Genomic DNA, 6,355 nt, shown 5'->3' on the forward strand with positions numbered 1-6,355 from the left:
GAATATACTTTGTATACAACCAGAGATACAAAAAAATTGTGCTCTATATGTGTAATATGTAATATGAATTGTAATGCATTCTGCTGTCATAAATTTTTAAAAATTAAAAAAAAGAATGGTTAGACAAATGGATGTATATAGGGCCCAGATGTTTCAGAGGGGCCTGGCCTGCTAGAGGAAAGGTATGCTCGGCTTGTTGATAAAGCAAAACCAGTGTGACTGGTCAAGGCAATGGTAATAGGAGATGCAGTGAGAGATATTACAAGCCAGATCAGGTCCCAATGGATTCTCGAATTGCTGCCTATGCAGCCAACCCAGGGAGCTTCAAAAGATACTTATGTCTGGGCCCCACACCCTGTGAAATGTCCCTATGGCTTATTGTGTGCCTTATAACCACAATGGTTAAATGGAGGGAAGGAATTACAAAGATCGAAGTTCTCCTGCCACAACCTTTGAGTAACATTGATACCAATAAATTATGTATACTATGTGATGAAGAAAAATCCCTGGCATAATGCCACCATTACCTGAATTTGACAAGGACAGGTCAACTGGAAAGAGGTCTAGTATTTGTAGTTAAATGGACCAGCATTTGAAGCTTCACTCCTACCATTAATGTGGCCTTGGGTCTCAGTTTTCCCCATTTTGCTGAGCCCTGTGAAGACTGCACGAAATGAAGGGTGCATGTTAAATGCCTAAAAAAGCGGGCACTTAATGGTGGCTATGGTATGGATGTTTAAAGCGAGAGATTCATAATGGAAAAGTGGGGTTTTCAAAATAGGAACTTAGAGTGGGATGATAAATAGAGAAGAGATTAAATTTATGAATACTGGGGAATCTCAATGAAATGCCAGAAGAAGCCTAAGGAATCATCTCCTTCTAGAGAGTATCTCCCTTTCAGGACAAGTATGTTCCCTGTTCGGAGAGCCCTTTGCTCACCTCCTACTCAGCCAGCCAAGTCCTACTTACCTTTTAGGTTACAGATGAAGTGTAAATTCCTCAAGGAAAATTCTGCTGGTCAACACTTCATTCCACACTGGAGTCAGGTTTTCTGATTAAATGTTCTTAGAGCTCTCTCGAATAAATAATAAATGGCTTAAGAGGTAATTGTCAATAATTTCACACCATCTTAGGAAAGAATTTCTGATTGGAAAACATCTTTTAAAAATTAGTAGTGCAAAGTAAATGGAAAATTGTCACAAATTCTTAGAAGGGGTCCCTCAGTAGCTACCTGTGAGAAGATCCTAGCCCAAAGGCAAATAGAACATCTGTACCACTGGAAAACGCCCTGTTCAATGATATATTAATTAAATACAATGGTGGCATTTTATGTATGTATTTTATTATATATATACATATATATCATCCTCATAATGTGCTTCTTGAAATCATGTTTTTTTAAATAGGATATCAAATTAGATCTTCTGTTAAAAAAGGTCACTGATGTTATAGCAGGCACATTTTGAGTTAAAACTCACTTTTATTACATCTCTGGTGTGTCCTAATCAGACCTCTTCTCTTCACCCCTGTTTCCTATCCATAAAATTGAATAGCAAGATCAACATTGTGGGAGAATTGTATTAAATCTGTATGAAAACAACAGGATGGAGTGAGTGGGCTCTAAGAAGGTGCTGGGGAATTGGCTTCTTTTTTCATTATAGTCACAATATCTAAACAAGTAGTGTCTAAATCCTATAAGGATATTTGTTACAATTCATCTTTTCTAAAATCTGGAATCTAGGTGTCATATGGGGAAGCTTCCATGTTCTCTAAGGACAAGAAGCAATCCTGAGCAGTCTCCCAAATAGAGCTGGGTGCCACTGCATTTGTGGCACTTCTTTGAAAAAAAAAAAAAAAAAAAGGAGCCACTTTTGACTTCGTTTTCCTGTCTCAGTCCTGCCTTCACACTCCAAGCATTCTTAGTCAAATGACAAGTTGGCAAAGGGAATTCTAAATCGGTGGGAAGTCAGGAAGGGTTTTTTGTTATTAGTTAACACATAGTGCTTCCTATTTATGGATACAGTGCTATTTTGAGTTTTTATATGCATACATATATGTGGATATAAATATACATATATACACACTGAATAATTATCAAGTCAGAGTTTTTAATATATCCTTCACATACATTTAACACTTTGTGGTGAAAACATTGAAAATCCTTGTCTTCCTAGCCATTTTGAAATATTCAATACAATATAACAATATTGTATAGTCATTCTGCTGTGCAATAGAAATCCAGTGTATTCTTCCCATTTACCTATAATTTAATTAATTACTTTCCAACCCCCACTCTTAGTCTCTGGTAACTATTATTCTACTGTCTCCTGTAAGATCAGCTTCTTTAGATTCCATATACAAGTGGAATCATGGGTAATTTGTCTTTCTGCACCTGGCTTATTTTCACTTAATGTCTTATAGCTTCATTTATGCTGCCACAAATGACAATTTCATCCTTCTTTATGTCTAAATATTAGTCCATTGTGTATACACACACCATATTTTCTTCATCCATCTAAGTGTTGATGGACATTTAGGTCAATTCAAAGTCTTGGCTATTGGGAATAGGAAGGTTATTTCAAGAAGATGCTCCCATCTTGTATTCCTCCTCCTGCCTTTTCAGTTGTGCTTCAGTTTATAAGTCAAATGTGTAGGCAGACTGAGAAGGTAATGGAAATAAGTGGCCAGGTGTACAAGAGGAAAGAGTGAACTGGATAGAAGGGTGAAGAGCAAGCACCAGCATCTGCTAAAATTTCAACTGCTGATTCAGAAAAGGAGATCACACACTGCCACATTTTAGAGTTTATCAAGAGATGCCAGGTGAGGATACAGAGAAAAAAAAAAGAATTCTCTATGGGTGAGAACAGAAATTAGTACAACCATTGTGGAAAATAGTAAGGAAGAAGACCCTCAAAAATCTAAAAATAGATCTACCATATGACCCAACTATCTCACCAATGGGCATATGTCCAAAGGAAATGAAATCAGGGTTAAAGAGACATCTGCACTGCCATGTTTTATTGTAGCACACTATTCACAGTATGTGGAATCAGCCTAGATGTCCCTTGAACAAATGGATAGAGAAAAAGTATTATAAATACACAATGGAATATTAGCCATACAAGGATGAAATCCTGTTATTTGTAGCAACTTAGAACTTGGAGGATATTAAGTGAAATAAAGCACAGAAAGTCACATATTTCATGTTCTCATTCTCATGTGGAAGCTAAAAGGTTGATCTCAAAGTTAAGTACAGAACAGAATAATCATTACCAGATCCTGAGAAGGGTGTAGAAGAGGGATGAATGGAAAAAGAATAGTTAATGGAAAAAATGACAAAATCATAGAATTTGGAGGGAAATGGATGGCATTAGAGCAGATTATGCTAAGTGAAGCTAGTCAATCTTTAAAAAACAAATACCAAATGACTCCTTTGATATAAGGGGAGTAAACAAGGACAGGGTAGGGACGAAGAGCTTGAGAAGAAGATTTACATTAAACAGGGATGAGAGGTGGGAGGGAAAGGGAGTGAGAAGGGAAATTGCATGGAAATGGAAGGCGATCCTCAGGGTTATACAAAATGGCATATAAGAGGAAAGGAGGGGTAAGACAAGATAATACAAATGGAAGAAATTATTTACAGTGGAAGGGGTAGAGAGAGAGAAGGGGAGGGGAGGGGAGGGGAGGGGAGGGGGGATAGTAGACAATAGGACAGACAGCAGAATACATCAGACACTAGAAAGGCAATATGTCAATCAATGGAAGGGAAACTGATGTGATACAGCAATCTGTATACGGGGTAAAAGCGGGAGTTCATAACCCACTTGAATCAAACCGTGTAATATGATGTATTAAGAACTATGTAATGTTATGAACTACCAATAAAAAAAAAAAAGAATAGTTAATGGGTGCAGGGATTCAGGAGTAACTTTAATGTCATATGAAAAAGGATAACTAGCAATGACAATAATTAATTGAATATTTCACAATAGCTAGAGGAGAGGATCTTGAATAGTTCCAATAAAAGAAATGATAAATATTGGAGGTGACAGATATGCCAATTACCCTGAACTGATCACTGGACATTGTGTACATATATTGAAATAATGTATTAAAACAATGTGCCCTGTAAATATGGATGATTACTATGTCAATTAAAAATTTAAAATTGTTTAAAGATAAAATAAGACAATTTAAAACTAATTGGTTTTGCTGTTGAACTGTTTAGATGAGTTTAGTGGACATATTCAGCAGAGTTTCTTTTTGACAAATAAAGAATATAAAATAGAGAAGAGAGAAAAACAGAGACTTCGGGGATTCTGATTTTTATGTAAACACTCATGATTTCCTGATTTTTAAGTGTGATGTGTAATTCAAAAATTGTTTTCAACACCACACAGGCCACACCCATCTGCAGACAGGTCCAACATTCCTCATGTTTGTGGCTTCTGTTGAGTCGACTATGAGGACTATAAGGAAAGCAATTAATGACACCGAAGCAAGGCTACCTAGGCCCTTTCCTCAGTCACTGCGTCAAAAGCCACAGGCTGACTGCTTCCTCTTTAAGAACACCATCCAAATTTCTTCCAAGGCTTTTATTTGATTCTCCAGACCCTTGAAAGAATGCTTACCTGATTTCATTTATGCCCTGCTAAAACTTTTGTGTGATAACTGTTGCATAAGCATTCTGGACCTACTGAGAAACAGGACTCGAGAAAGATTAACCTAGAGACCAAAGTCTCCTCAAACCTCCAGAGCCAAATAATGCAGGGATTCTCAGATGTCAGTGACCACAAGAGGCAAGTGGGAGACTGAGGTTGGCCCAGGAATCTGCGCTGCCCACAAGCACTTTTATACTTCTGAGGCAGCCAATTCCGACAGGGCATGTTCACACGCCGGAATTGAGCCGTATCCTCCAAGTGGTTGTTTGAAATACGGGGCCAGCATCTGGAGCCCCAGCTGGTGGGAGGAAGTGCCCTCTGTGATCAGCTATTACTTATGCTCTAGGACTAATTAGTTCTCAATTGGCCGACAAATTCTCATACTATTCAAGGATGGCATGAAGCTTTCCAGGTTAGGCAAACTGGTACAGCGTTATTTCTAGAAGGCATCATGCCAAAGGGGTTCTCATGTCCTGTTCTAATGATCCCAGAGGCTGACAGTTTCTTTATGCTATGAAAATGAGTAAGGGCACCAACAAATGGACAACAGCCGTACAACCACAGTGGACGTCAGAACAGCCTGTGCCTAGCCTCTCTTCATCCAGTGGGCTTGGCCTTGTGTTTGAGAACATGGGGCTGGAATAAGAGGGAGGTGAGTTCACTGTCAGCTCTGCCTCTAACTAGAAACCAGTCTTGTTCTCCCTGGAGGAAGCTTCCAAGGTTCCTCTGTGGAAGGCCCAGGCGCAAAGGAAGCACTCAAGCACAGTGTGTGGCCAGGGTAGAGACTTTTTGCCCTTTAGCTGTTCTTCAGGCCTTAAATCGTTGTTTTGTTTTTTTACATTCCACACTCTTTTTTTTTTAATTTGTTCTGATTTGTTATACATGACAGCAGAATTCATTTCAGTTCATAGTACACAAATAGAGCACAATTTTTCATTTCTCTGGTTGTACACAAAATAGAGTCACACAATTCATGTCTTAATACATGTACCTAGGGTGATGATGTCCATCTCATTCCACCATCTTTCCTACTTCCATGCTCCCTCTCTACCCCTTCCTCCCCTTTGCCCTATGCAAATTTCCTCCATTCCTCCATGCTTCCTCCACCCCCATTATGAATCAGCATCCACAAATCAGAGAAAACACTCAGCCTTTGGTTTTTGGAGATTGGCTTACTTCAATTAGCATTATATTCTCCAATCCCATCCATTTACCTGCAAATGCCATGATTTTATTCTCTTTTATTGCTGAGTAATATTTCCATTCTGTATATATACCACTGTTTCTTTATCCATTCATCTATTGAAGGGCATCTAAAAAAAAAAAAACTGCTTTTTTCCCACATTCTCGCCAACACTTCAGCCTCAGCAGCACTTCAGATTATCCCCTACTTTACCAACCTTGTTATCATGCTTCCTTCTGAACAAGGCCATGTGTGTTCATGGGCTTTGCAACCTGGGAAGCTCCCCATGTAGTTCCAACAGCAGTAGCTTAGATTTTCCCTGGAAGAAGTCACTTAGATGGTAAGGATGGCAGGCCTGACTTGAAAGTCAAGTTCAGCAAGGTAAGAGGATGCAATTTAGTTAAGGTTGAGTTTTGGGAACTATTTCAAGAAATATGAGGTTAAAAGTTTCAGAAAATTTCAGCACTTAAGACTTCTTGAAGGGATTCAGGGGGCAGAAGCAACTTTCCAC

This window comes from Urocitellus parryii, chromosome 7, assembly GCF_045843805.1.
Source record: "Urocitellus parryii isolate mUroPar1 chromosome 7, mUroPar1.hap1, whole genome shotgun sequence".
NCBI classification, from domain to species: domain Eukaryota; kingdom Metazoa; phylum Chordata; class Mammalia; order Rodentia; family Sciuridae; genus Urocitellus; species Urocitellus parryii.